At 43.2% G+C, this 14,038-nt stretch overlaps 2 pseudogenes; both read right to left on the bottom strand.

Annotated features, from left to right (window-relative positions):
* Nucleotides 1-12,089, bottom strand: part of LOC122422528 — a 42,796-nt pseudogene extending 30,707 nt beyond the window's left edge.
* On the bottom strand, nucleotides 3,429-3,529 carry LOC122422982 (annotated as a pseudogene).
* Nucleotides 12,090-14,038: the final 1,949 nt, after the last annotated feature.

The following is a 14,038-nucleotide window of genomic DNA, read 5'->3' as shown; positions in this document are numbered from 1 at the left end:
GTGACTTTGATCTGAGCACATTGCTTTTGTCACCAATCTGCTTCCTATCATCCACTAGTGGACACCAATTATAAACACATGGCTCCACGTATCTGCTTGTGCATCTGCCAACCTTGTGTAGTGTTGACTTTGTTGGGAACTTGGTTTCAGCATCTCAAAGGACATTATCTGTGGTGACTGTAGCCTGAAAACAAGTAATAAAAAACAAACAAACAAACAAAAAAACAAGATCTCTCAGTCATGTCCGACTCTTTGCGGACTCTTTATTGTATAGTCTATGGAATTCTCCAGGCCAGAATACTGGAGTGGGTAGCCTTTCCCTTCTCCAGGGGATCTTCCCAATCCAGGGATCAAACCCAGGTCTCCCACATTGCAGGCAGATTCTTTACCAGCTGAGCCCCAAGGGAAGCCCAAGAATACTGGAGTGGGTAGCCTATCCCTTCTCCAGTGGATCTTCCCGACCCAGGAACCAGGGTCTCTTGCACTGCAGGTAGATTCTTTACCAAGTGAGCCATCAGGGAAGCCCAACAAGGAATAAACAACTGTTTAATTCATGAAGTAGTCAGTTTTCTTAAATACTACTGATAACAGCAGGCAAGTGCGTTTCTGTTCCAGGGTGGGACTCGCAAGACACTGTCCTACCTTTTGGGAAATTCTTCTTTTAGGAGATATTACTTTAGGAGATATTACTTAATAATTATATTGATGCTGCTGCTACTGCTAATAATGATAAAAGTAGGTTCTTACTCAGTTCTTGCTCTGGGCTATCAACTTTATAAACTCTCATGACACCCTAGGTTTCTCATTGTACAGAGATGGAAGCTCAGAGAAGGGAAATGGTAAATAAGGAGCAGCCAGTATTATCCCAGGTTGGAAGAAGTCTCTGTGAGCTACTGACTCCTCCCTTCCATTCCAGGCTGTCTTCAGCTTGGAATCCAGCAGCCTGGGATTGCTTGGAGGTGCTCATTTGTTCTTGATGGTGGCAGTTTAGTCACTAAGTTGTGTCACACTCTTGGACTCGCTAGGTTCATCTGTCCATAGGATTCTCCAGGCAAGAATACTGGAGTGGGTTGCCATTTCCTTCTCCAGGGGATCTTCCGGACCCAGTGGTCAAACCCATATCTTCTGCAACAGCAAGCAGATTCTTTACTGCTGAGTCACCAGGGAAGCCGAATTTTTTCTTTCTGAATGTTATCAACCCAATCACCAGTTGTAATCACTTTGAAAACAAGGACAGAACCTTCTACTTCTTTGCCTCCCAAAATACCTATTGTGGTCTCTTATAGACTTATGGGTGGTTGAACAACTGCTTGCTAAATGGGCAATCCTGGGTTTGGTACAGTCAGGAGGAAACAGGGAAAGTTCCCATAATGTAGAAATCTGCCTTTTAAAGTGTCTGAGTCTATCCAGTGGAATATTTGCTGTTTTTTCCCCCATAGCAACTGTGAACACATTTCTTGTTCATGGCCACAACTTCTATTTTTAAGCACTTCCCAAGGTCCTCATGGTTGCTAAGGATCATTCCACACTTTTGCTTTTTAAAAATATTTTAATTTTATTTTTATTGACATATAGTTGATTTATTGATACAGTGTTGTATTAGTTTCAGGTGTACAGCACAGTGATTCACTTATACATACAGTGTGTGTGAGTATATGTGTGTGTGTATGTGTGTGTGTATATGTGTGTGTGTGTATATATGTGTGAGTATATGTGTGTGTGTATATTTCAGAGTCTTTACCTTATAGATTATTACACTGTACTGATTATAGTTCAGAGTAATTCACTTATACATACAATGTGTGTGAGTATATGTGTGTGTGTATATGTGTGTGTGTGTATATGTGTGTGTATATGTGTGTGTATGTATGTGTGTGTATATGTATGTATGTATGTGTGTGTGTATGTGTGTGTGTATATGTGTGTGAGTATATGTGTGTGTGTGTGTATTTCAGAGTCTTTACCTTATAGATTATTATACTGTACTGATTATAGTTCACAGTAATTCACTTATACATACAATGTGTGTGAGTATATGTGTGTGTGTGTGTGTGTATTTCAGAGTCTTTACCTTATAGATTATTACACTGTATTGATTATAGTTCACAGTGATTCACTTATACATACAATGTGTGTGAGTATATATGTGTGTGTGTGTATTTCAGAGTCTTTACCTTATAGATTATTACACTGTACTGATTATAGTTCACAGTGATTCATTTATACATACAATGTGTGTGAGTATATATGTGTGTGTGTGTGTGTGTGTATTTCAGTCTTTACCTTATAGATTGTTACACTGTATTGATTATAGTTCACAGTGATTCACTTATACATACAATGTGTGTGAGTATATATGTGTGTGTGTGTGTGTATGTATTTCAGAGTCTTTACCTTATAGATTATTACACTGTATTGATTATAGTTCACAGTGATTCATTTATACATACAATGTGTGTGAATATATATGTGTGTGTGTGTGTGTGTGTGTGTATTTCAGAGTCTTTACCTTATAGATTATTACACTATATTGATCATAGTTCACAGTGATTCATTTATACATACAATGTGTGTGAATATATGTGTGTGTGTGTGTATTTCAGAGTCTTTACCTTATAGATTATTACACTGTATTGATTATAGTTCACAGTGATTCACTTATACATACAATGTGTGTGAGTATATATGTGTGTGTGTGTGTGTATGTATTTCAGAGTCTTTACCTTATAGATTATTACACTGTATTGATTATAGTTCACAGTGATTCATTTATACATACAATGTGTGTGAATATATATGTGTGTGTGTGTGTGTGTGTGTGTATTTCAGAGTCTTTACCTTATAGATTATTACACTATATTGATCATAGTTCACAGTGATTCATTTATACATACAATGTGTGTGAATATATGTGTGTGTGTGTGTATTTCAGAGTCTTTACCTTATAGATTATTACACTGTATTGATTATAGTTCACAGTGATTCACTTATACATACAATGTGTGTGAGTATATATATGTGTGTGTGTGTGTGTATTTCGGAGTCTTTACCTTATAGATTGTTACACTGTATTGATTATAGTTCACAGTGATTCATTTATACATACAATGTGTGTGAATATATGTGTGTGTGTGCATATGTATTTCAGAGTCTTTACCTTATAGATTATTACACTGTATTGATTATAGTTCACAGTGATTCACTTATACATACAATGTGTGTGAATATATACGTGTGTGTGTGTATGTATTTCAGATTCTTTACCTTATAGATTATTACACTATATTGATCATAGTTCTCTGTGCTATACAGTAGGTCCTTGTTGGTTATCTACTTTATATATAGTAGCATGTATATGTTAATCCCAGCCTCATACTTTATTCTTTCTCCTCCCCCACCTTTGTCCTTGGTAACCATAAGTTTGTTTTAAAAATATGGGACGCTTCATGAATTTGTATGTCATCCTTGGGCAGGGGCCATGCTGATCTTCTCTGTTCAGTTCAGTTTAGTTCAGTCGCTCAGTCGTGTCCACCTCTTTGTGACCCCATGGACTGCATCACTCCAGGCCTCCCTGTCCATCACCAGTTCCTGGAGTTTACTCAAACTCATGTTGTAGCCATGCATTCCAGGAAACAAACTCACTCAGAAGGACAATGCAGATAGTGGAGTGCAGTTTATTACACCGGTGGGCCCAAGGCAGAGTCTCCTCTTAGCCAAGGACCCCGATCAGTTTGTGTGAAAACCTTATATACCCTAAGTGTGCTTGCTCAAACACACCTCCCCAAATTCCTTGAAACTAGTCTGGACAAGATAAAAGAGAGATATGATCAAAGTTAACCCATGATTCATGTGTCACAAGACTAGATAAACAGTGGATGTTTATCAATAGGCCTGTGGTCATATCCCGATAAACATAATGGAATTTATCACTTTGTTCTGTTACAGAGATAATTAGCATATTCTTTTGGGCAACGGAGAGTCCAAGTACAAGTCCTTAGGCTCTTTTATCAGGGGGTCTGGTTTCCCATTGGTATGCCACTTCTATAGACACCGGGCACAAAGTTCAGAGTCCGTTGGGAGGGTGACCATGTGTGTAGCCTAATGTTCACAGCCTGGCCTAAGATGGAGTCCAGCTCTGTCTGTTTCCTCCTTCATTCCCCCCTCTTGATGCTCTTAACTTGTATTATGAGCATCATTCATAGGGATATATTGCACCCTGGCTCTCTGACTGCCAATTTGGGAGAATGACATCAACCTTCGGGTTAAAAAGTTCATAATACATTGTAAAATTCAGGGTCCACAAAGCAGAACTATCAAGGCAGCTATAATGATGGTAAATATAGTTTTCCACCAATCGCCCTTCACCCAAGATAGGACCGAAGTCCAGAAAGGAATGTTTTCATTTGACATTGCTTTTACCTGGTTATTTCATGTCATCTAAAGCAGTTGATACATTGCCAGATAAGACAGGAATGCATACACAACATTCAACCTTAATTATAGCACAGGTCCCTTCTTGAGCAGCTGTGAGTATGTCCAAAGTCATTCTATTTTGAATTGCTGCTTTCCTCATTTGGATTTGCTCTTCATTTAAGGCTTGGATGGCTTTTGTTCTATCTAGGGGGGCCTGTTTTGTGAAATTAGTCAAAGCCTGTACTTTAATCATAATATCTGTTGTCCCTATAGAGGGTACGAATAAGGCAGCAATATACTCATACCATTGAAACACAGATCATGTCCACCTAGCATGTAAATAAGGTAGATTTACCGGGGCTTGTTGTAGATTAGGCTTTTGTTTCATTGGCATTTATATCAAATGTAACCCTATGACCCGAGTCTATTGACTGCAGGTCTGGCTTACACCCAGAGAGCAGGGAGAGATTATGATTGTGTCCCAGAAAAGAGCAGAGTGGTTTAAAATCTCCTTGGCGGAGCAGTGACAGCCACCAGGGAAGTCCATCCATCACAGACAGAGGCACAGCCCCACATACCCAACAGTTGGAGGTATTGTGGAAGTTGGCATAGGAATGTGCACATTGATGAGACCAAGCAGCAGGAGTTGATTATGCAGCTTCATCCTCAAGGGGCTGGTCCAGGATCTTCTTTTCCTTCTTCTTAAGGATGATCTTAGTCTCTTGAGGGTCAGCAGGGTCCCTCTGTGCAGTCCACTCCACATTTTCTGGGTCTGCATGGTATGCTCTCTTCACCCTCGTATGATGGATCCAAGGGGCAATACCTGCAACTTTAACTGCAGTAGGGGTAGTTAGAATAACAGTATAAGGGCCCTTCCACTGAGGGGCTAGTGAATCAAGTTTCCAATCTTTGACCCATACTTGGTCACCAAGCATAAACTCATGAATCTGTTCCCCAAGGGGGAACAGCACCCTTTCTTGTACAAACTTAGTTACCCGATTTATTACCTTACCCAGTTCCACCTGCTGCGAAATCCTATCTCCCCTTACTTGAGACAAATTTATTGACACATGTTTTATTATGGGAGGGGGCCTCCCATACACAATTTCGTATGGAGAATAGCCTTGGGACTGTGGGGTCATCCTGAGTCTGAGCAGAGCCGTCGGAAGCAAGTCCACCCAGGAGCAGTCAGTCTCTGATCCACTTGGAGAGTCTCTTTAAGTGTCTAGTTGGTTCACTCCACCATCTCAGAACTCTGGGCCTATATGCAGTGTGCAGTTTCCATTTGATGTTTAAAGTTTTGCTTACTTGTTATACTAAATCAGCTACAAAAGCCAGACCATTGTCTGATCCAATGCTGGTAGGAAATCCAAATCTGGGAACTATTTCCCTAAGCAGGCACCGGGCTACTTCTGATGCTGTTTTAGTCCAGGTAGGAAAAGCTTTTACCATCTCGAGAACGTACATACCATGACCGGTAACAGGTAACGGTAGTGTTGGTGAGGTTTCATTTCAGTGAAGTCCACTCCCAGGTGTTCAAGGGGCAGCATGCCTTTCAGCTGAATACCTGGAGGTTTTTGTCTGAATACCCGAGAGGCAGCATTAACCTATGAGCAGGCAGCATGGCCTAGGTGGGTCGCTTGGTGTGTTTGGCTTACCAGAGTGTGTGCCAGGTCCTCTAGTACCAATAATTTGCCACTTGGCAATTCCCACCATCCCTTTTCAGTCTTGATGGCCCCTTCTGCTTTGGCTAACCTGACAGCCGTTGTCCCTGATTTATCAGGCTAGTGCCATCAGTATATAGGAGCCAATTAGGGTCTGGAACCTTGAGTCCTTCTTTAAAACAAACCCCAGATACCTTACCTCCTCTTTGTAGATCTGTGCCTTCTTCTTCGACACCCGGTAACCTGCTTCCATCAACAGCTGGAGCAGTGCATTTGTCCCTTTCCAGCATTTTTCCTTGGTCTCGGCAGCCAGTAGCAGGTCATCCCTGTATTGTAGGAGCCAACATCCATACTCTTCCGGATGGAATGAGTCCAGGTCAGAAGCCAAGGCTTCCCCAAAGATGGCTGGGGCGTTCTTAAACCTTGTGGGGGAAGCCAAGTGAGCTGTTGTTTGATGCTCCCGACTGGATCTTCCCATTCAAAGGCAAAGATGGGCTGTGACGCTGGGGCGAGGCGTATGCAGAAGAAGGCATCCTTGAGATCTAGCCAAGTGTAAACTTTAGTCCTTGGTGGCAGGAGGCTAAAGGTATAGGGGTTTGGAACAGTGAGGTGTAAAGTCACAGTAGCCTGGTTGACTAGCCTGAGATCTTGTACAGGCCTATAGTCCTGTCCTCCTTCCTTTCTGACTGACAGGATTGGCGTATTCCAAGCCGACTGGCACTCTGCTAGAATGCCCACTTGTTTCAATCTATTGATGTGGGGCAGTATGCCAGCCCAGGCCTCTGTCGGTAGCGGGTACTGGCGCTTTCTAACTGGGATGGTGTCTGGTTTGAGCTCTATTATCACTGGGGCTTGATGTTTAGCCAGCCTGCGGGGAGGGGGTGTTGTCTTCTGCCCAGACCTCAGGGAATAATTGAGTTAGCTCTCTTGCATGCTCTTCTGGCCCACTCGGTTCTTCCTTCGGAGGCTCATGCAACCTCCACTCATCTTGGGGGGGGGGGGCGGGAGGGTATTGAGAGAGAGAGTAAATAAGTCATAGTGCTCATCCAGAAGGTGAGCCTCTCCTCAGGGGAGAAAGTCACTTGTACTCCTAGTTTGGAGAGCAAGTCTCTTCCCAACAGGGGTACTGGGCGCTCAGGAATGTAGAGGAATTCATGAATCACTTGGTGCCCCCCCCCCCCATATGACATTTTCAGGGCTGGCAAAACGATTTAATCATCTCTTCTCCTGTTATCACAGTTATAGCAGTGGTCTTTTTGGACAGTGGTGCCACAGGATTTTGTTACTACTGACAGTTCTGCTCCTGTATCCAGCATGAAATCAATGTTTTGGTCCCTCACTTTTAAGGTTATCATGGGCTCTTGGGGACGTGATATCTCTGAGCCCTGGCAGTTCAGTTCAGTTCAGTTCAGTCGCTCCTGTCCGACTCTTTGCAACCCCATGAATCGCAGCACGCCAGGCCTCCCTGTCCATCACAAACTCACAGAGTTTACCCAAACCCATGTCCATCGAGTCGGTGATGCCATCCAGCCATCTCATCCTCTGTCATCCCTTTCTCCTCCTGCCCCCAATCCTTCTCAGCATCAGGGTCTTTTCCAATGAGTCAACTCTTCACATCAGGTGGCCAAAGTATTGGAGTTTCAGTTTCAACATCAGTTCTTCCAATGAACACCCAGGACTGATCTCCTTTAGGATGGACTGGTTGGATCTTCTTTCAGTCCAAGGGACTCTCAAGAGTCTTCTCTGGCACCACAGTTTATTTTCTTATTTTTTATTTATTTAAAAAAATTTTTTATTTTATTCAATTTATTTAAAATAAAACAAAACAAAAATAGTTCACCCATTAACCATCTCTTAATCTTAACAGCCATTTAAAGAGATAGTTTCTATCCTCTTTTTTTTTTTTTTTCATTTATTTTTATTAGTTGGAGGCTAATTACTTTACAATACTGTAGTGGTTTTTGTCATACATTGACATGAATCAGCCATGGATTTACATGTATTCCCCATCCTGATCCCCCCCGCCCCACCTCCCTCTCCACCCGATTCCTCTGGGTCTTCCCAGTGCACCAGGCCTGAGCATTTGTCTCATGCATCCAGCCTGGGCTGGTGATCTGTTTCACCCTAGATAATATACATGTTTTGATGCTGTTCTCTCGAAACATCCCACCCTAGCCTTCTCCCACAGAGTACAAAAGTCTGTTCTGTACATCTGTGTCTCTTTTGCTGTTTTGCATATAGGGTTATCATTACCATCTTTCTAAATTCCATATATATGCATTAGTATACTGTATTGGTCTTTATCTTTCTGGCTTACTTCACTCTGTATAATGGGCTCCAGTTTCATCCATCTCATTAGAACTGATTCAAATGAATTCTTTTTAATGGCTGAGTAATATTCCATGGTGTATATGTACCACAGCTTCCTTATCCATTCGTCTGCTGATGGGCATCTAGGTTGCTTCATGTCCTGGCTATTATACAAATAGGTGCCAGCGATGAACACCACAGTTTAAAAGGTTTAAAAAGATAGACGGACCTTTGTTGGCAAAGTAATGTCTCTGCTTTTTAATGTGCTATCTAGGTTGGTCATAACTTTCATTCCAAGGAGTAAGCATCTTTTAATTTCATGGCTGCAATCACCATCTGCAGTGATTTTGGAGCCCAGAAAAATAAGTCTTACACTATTTCCACTGTTTCCCCATCTATTTCCCATGAAGTTATGGGATCAGATGCCATGATCTTAGTTTTCTGAATGTTGAGCTTTAAGCCAACTTTTTCACTCTCCTCTTTCACTTTCATCAAGAGGCTTTTTAGTTCCTCTTCACTTTCTGCCATAAGGGTGGTGTCATCTGCATATCTGAGGGTATTGATATTTCTCTCAGCAATCTTGATTCCAGCTTGTGCTTCTTCCAGCCCAGCGTTTCTCATGATGTACTCTGCATATAAGTTAAATAAGCAGGGTGACAATATACAGCCTTGACGTACTCCTTTTCCTATTTGGAACCAGTCTGTTGTTCCATGTCCAGTTCTAACTGTTGCTTCCTGACCTGCATGCAGGTTTCTCAATAGGTAGGTCAGATGGTCTGGTATTCCCATCTCTTTAAGAATTTTCCACAATTTATTGTGATACACACAGTCACAGGCTTTGGCATAGTCAATAAAACAGAAATAGATGTTTTTCTGGAACTCTCTTGCTTTTTCAACAATCCAGCAGATGTTGGCAATTTGATCTCTGGTTCCTCTGCCTTTTCTAAAACCAGCTTGAACATCTGGAAGTCCACGGTTCATGTATTGCTGAAACCTGGCTTGGAGAATTTTGAGCATTACTTTACTAGCGTGTGAGATGGGTGCAATAGTGTGGTAGTTCGAGCATTCTTTGGCATTGCCTTTCTTTGGGATTGGAATGAAAACTGACCTTTTCCAGTCCTGTGGCCACTGCTGAGTTTTCCAAATTTGCTGGCACATTGAGTACAGCACATTCACAGCATCATCTTTCAGGATTTGAAATAGCTCAACTGGAATTCCCTCACCTCCACTAGCTTTGTTCATAGTCATGCTTCCTAAGGCTCACCTGACTTCACATTCCAGGATGTCTGGCTCTAGGTGAGTGATCATACCATGGTGATTATCTGGGTTGTGAAGATCTTTTTTGTACAGTTCTTCTGTGTATTCTTGCCATCTCTTCTTAATATCCTCTGCTTCTGTTAGGTCCATACCATTTCTGTCCTTTATTGAGCCCATCTTTGCATGAAATGTTCCCTTAGTATCTCTAATTTCCTTGACGAGATCTCTAGTCTTTCCCATTCTGTTGTTTTCATCTATTTCTTTGCATTGATCGCTGAGGAAGGCTTTTTATTTCTCTTGCTATTCTTTGGAACTCTGCATTCAAATGGGAATATCTTTCCTTTTCTCCTTTGCTTTTCACTTCTTTCTTTTCACAACTATTTGTAAGGCTCCTCAGACAGCCATTTTGCTTTTTAGCATTTCTTTTCCATGGGGATGATCTTAATCCCTATCTCTGTACAATGTCATGAACCTCCATCCATAGTTCATCAGGCACTCTGTCTATTCAATGTAGTCCCTTAAATCTATTTCTCACTTCCACTGTATAATCAGAAGGGATTTGACTTAGGTCATACCTGAATGGTCTAGTGGTTTTCCCTACTTTCTTCAATTTAAGTCTGAATTTGGCAATAAGGAGTTCATGATCTGAGCCACAACCAGCTTCCGGTCTTGTTTTTGCTGACTGTATAGAGCTTCTCCATCTTTGGCTGCAAAGAATATAATCAATCTGATTTCGGTGTTGACCATCTGGTGATGTCCATGTGTAGAGTCTTCTCTTGTGTTGTTGGAAGAGGGTATTTGCTATGACCAGTGAGTCCTCTTGGCAAAACTGTATTAGCCTTTGCCCTGCTTCATTCTGTATTCCAAGGCTAAATTTGCCTGTTACTCCAGGTGTTTCCTGACTATCTACTTTTGCTTTCCAGTCCCCTATAATGAAAAGGACATCTTTTTGGGGTGTTAGTTCTAAAAGGTCTTGTAGGTCTTCATAGAACTGTTCAACTTCAGCTTCTTCAGCATTACTGGTTGGGGCATAGGCTTGGATTACCGTGATATTGAATGGTTTGCCTTGGAAATGAACAGAGATCATTCTGTCAATTTTGAGATTGCATCCAAGTACTGCATTTCAGACTCTTTTGTTGACCATGATGGCTACTCCATTTCTTCTAAGGGATTCCTGCCCACAGTAGTAGATATAATGGTCACCTGAGTTAAATTCACCCATCCCAGTCCATCTTGGTTCGCCGATTCCTAGAATGTTGATGTTCACTCTTGCCATCTCCTGTTTGACCACTTCCAATTTGCCTTGATTCATGGACCTAACATTCCAGGTTCCTATGCAATATTGCTCTTTACAGCATCAAATCTTGCTTCTATCACCAGTCCCATCCACAGCTGGGTATTGTTTTTGCTTTGGCTCCATCCCTTCATTCTTTCTGGAGTTATTTCTCCACTGATCTCCAATAGCATATTGGGCACTTACCGACCTGGGGAGATCATCTTTCAGAGTCCTATCTTTTTGCCTTTTCATACTGTTCATGGGGTTCTAAAGGCAAGAACACTGAAGTGGTTTGCCATTCCCTTCTCTGCCATGCTCCTGCATCCAAAGTAAGGAGCAGCGGTTGCGCTTTGCTGGAGCAGCCGTGAAGAGATACCCCACGTCCAAGGTAAGAGAAACCCAAGTAAGATGGTAGGTGTTGTGAGAGGGCATCAGAGGGCAGACACACTGAAACCATAACCACAGAAAACTAGCCAATCTGACCACATGGACCGCATTCTTGTCTAACTCAATGAAACTAAGCCATGCCCTGTGGGGCCACCCAAGAAGGACGGGTCATGGTGGAGAGGTCTGACAGAATGTGGTCCACTGGAGAAGAGCCCCGGCAGCCCTATTTAATTTCCAAGTCAGCAAGCCCCACAACTGCGGGAGCTTCCTCTTCCTTCCTTGCCTTAGGGCATTCATTCTTCCAGTGGCCAAAACCTTGGCACCGGGCACACTGCTTTGGCTGTACCGGGGCCCGGGGCCTCTGTTGGGACCGGTTGAAGGACTGTCCTGTCCCTGGGGCAGAGGAGGTTTTCTGAAGGGCCCGAGATAGACTTTTCCAGAGCAGCAGCTAGCATTGCAAATCTCTTGTCTGTTCTGTTTTGTTCCCTCCAGCTCTCTGGCAGAGTGCAGTCTCTGCTTAATTCCAGCATCTCCCTCCCCTTCCTGTCAGTACTCACTGGGAGAGGCGGGTATAGCTTGGGCGGTTCAGCTGGAGCTGGATCGTGCAAGTGTTGGCCAGAGACTTCTGTCACCGGGATTGGAGCCTGACGAGGTGGCGGCTCTACGACCTGTGGGAGAGCTGGTGGAGGAGCAGCGGCTGCTGCAGGAAATTCACCTGGCCGTGGATCAGGCATTAAGGCAGCCTCCGGTCCTGGTGGAGCACTGGGGGGCGGGCACGTCATCATCCAGTATGGGGGAGGGGTAGGTCATCCTTGTCCAAATCCTGCCAGATCCCAGAGGGAGAAGGGGGATCGGCGTGTCTTCACCTGCCAGTCAGCAAAGCCAAACCAGAACACCACGTGGCCCAAGACTGTTTCTCCTTTAAAGTTCGTTCTGCCTTGGTGGGCTTGATCAGGTGCAGATGAAAACATAGATGGGTTAAATATCCCATGTCCCAGGCCATCTCCAGAAAAGCCAATTCATACTCACTTATGTATCCCCCTCCTTCTAGCCTGACAATCCAGAGGGGGTCAAGAATTTCACAGCAGATGGGATACCTCCTGGGGGATGGCAGAATATGAGCATACAGGGACCAGTTTCCTACCCTAAAAGTCCCCTGGCGATCGCTGGTAATAATTTTCCCTGAGACAGCGTGGACACACCTCCTAAATAACCTTCGCAAATTCCCTTCCTAAACCTTAGCACGCTCGTTGACCTGTGTACCAAGCAATCGCTGCTGCCTGCCTATTCCAGGCTCCTGTGGGCCCATGCCCCTTCTAGTCCCTCCTGGGGGGTGATCAGGCCCCCTCTTCCACCGTGCCGGTTGGGTTCCTTTTCACCTGAGCGTTCAGTTTCCCTGCTGTCGTCCACTACCTGCTAACGTGAAAGGTCCGGGCCTTGAGAAGCAGAATCCTTCCAGAAGGACGAGGTGCCTACCCCCTCTAGAAGATTCAAGTCACAAGGCCTTGGAGTAGTCCCAAATGGGACTTGTCTCCTCAAAGTGAGGAGTTTCCTGGCCAATGCACCAAATGTAGCCATGTGTTCCAGGAAACAAACTCACTCAGAAGGACAATGCAGATAGGGGAGTGCAGTTTGTTATACTGGCAGGCCCAAGGCAGAGTCTCCTCTTAGCCAAGGACCCCGATCAGTTTGTGTGAAAACCTTATATACCCTAAGTGTGCTTGCTCAAACACACCTCCCCAAATTCCTTGAAACTAGTCTGGACAAGATAAAAGAGAGATATGAACAAAGTTAACCCATGATTCATGTGTCAGAAGACTACATAAACAGTGGATATTTATCAATAGGCCTGTGGTCATATCCCGATAAACATAATGGAATTAACCACTTTGTTCTGTTACAGAGATAATTAGCATATTCTTTTCGGCAACGGAGAGTCCAAGTACAAGTCCTGAGGCTCTTTTTTTGGGGGGTCTGGTTTCCCATTGGTATGCCACTTCTATAGACACCGGGCACAAAGTTCAGAGTCCATTGGGAGGACTAATGCGTGTAGCCTAATGTTCACAGCCTGGCCTTAGATGGAGTCCAGCTCTATCTGTTTCCTTGTTCAATGTCCATTGAGTCGGCGATGCCATCCAACCAACTCATCCTCTGTCGTTACCTTCTCCTCCCGCCTTCAATCTTTCCCAGCATTATGGTTTTTTCAAATGAGTCAGATCATCTCTGTATTGTTCCAATTTTCGTAATATGCTGCCAAAGCAGGCACCACGCTTCTGTTTTAACTACACTCAAACCTTCCTCAGTCTGCACCTGGCATGTTCACAGGTCTTTTGCTTTTGCTTTTCCCTTTTGTGTTCTTTGGTTCTCCTTCCTCTTCTTCTTTTTTTTCCTTATGTAGCCAAGGAAGAGGTACAGTTAGTAAACCCTTTGCTCAAGGTTTCCTGGCTTTCACATGATTCTGAAAATTCTGTTCCTTGAAAGTAGTCATAAAACGTGGGTCCTGAGAATGTTTGGCATTCATTTTTCAGCAGTTTTATATTTTTGATTAAGACTGGTAGGAGATCCCAGTTTACCATAATAAAGTTAAAAAACAATAAAAAAGAAACTGTTCAAACAGGGATAATTTGAAAGTTGAATCCTTAGGACACATTTCACATTTTTATTTTGCCCCAGAATAGTAGTTCATAAACAGGGTCATCTTTGGTTTGGTTTGGAGGTTATTTTGAGAGTG

The sequence above is a fragment of the Cervus canadensis genome, chromosome 20, assembly GCF_019320065.1.
Source record: "Cervus canadensis isolate Bull #8, Minnesota chromosome 20, ASM1932006v1, whole genome shotgun sequence".
In the NCBI taxonomy this organism is placed as follows: Eukaryota; Metazoa; Chordata; class Mammalia; order Artiodactyla; family Cervidae; genus Cervus; species Cervus canadensis.
Note: the sequence above shows the minus strand (reverse complement) of the source record. Positions and strands in the feature narration are given on the sequence as shown.